We start from the raw sequence: 361 nt of genomic DNA, 5'->3' as shown, positions 1-361 counted from the left end.
GTCACCAGGTTTACAATTTTTAGAAAATCTGATATTTACTGTAAAAAGGGCAACATTTATGATTATTAACTATACTAATATGCATTTTATCCTGCCATGTACCCCCTGCCCTAATTTTGTTTTTCTGGCATGCCAGCACTTTGGCATCTTCCAAGGTAGACATTGTGGTTTTTTTGGTACTTCAGCCAAAAAATGTTGCCTACCCCTGATATAGACTATAGCTTGATGACGTTTTGAACCCACTGCCCCTAGCAGTGGTCAGCAGTTATGTAGTGCTTGGCAGCCTGCTACATGGAGGAAGGGGGGTTATGTGTTTAAGGTTTCATAGTTTCATAGTTTCTAGGGTCGGAAGGGACCTGAG

This window comes from Gavialis gangeticus, unplaced genomic scaffold (assembly GCF_001723915.1).
Source record: "Gavialis gangeticus isolate Ggan-Ray unplaced genomic scaffold, GavGan_comp1, whole genome shotgun sequence".
NCBI classification, from domain to species: Eukaryota; Metazoa; Chordata; order Crocodylia; family Gavialidae; genus Gavialis; species Gavialis gangeticus.
This window is presented reverse-complemented; position numbering follows the sequence as displayed.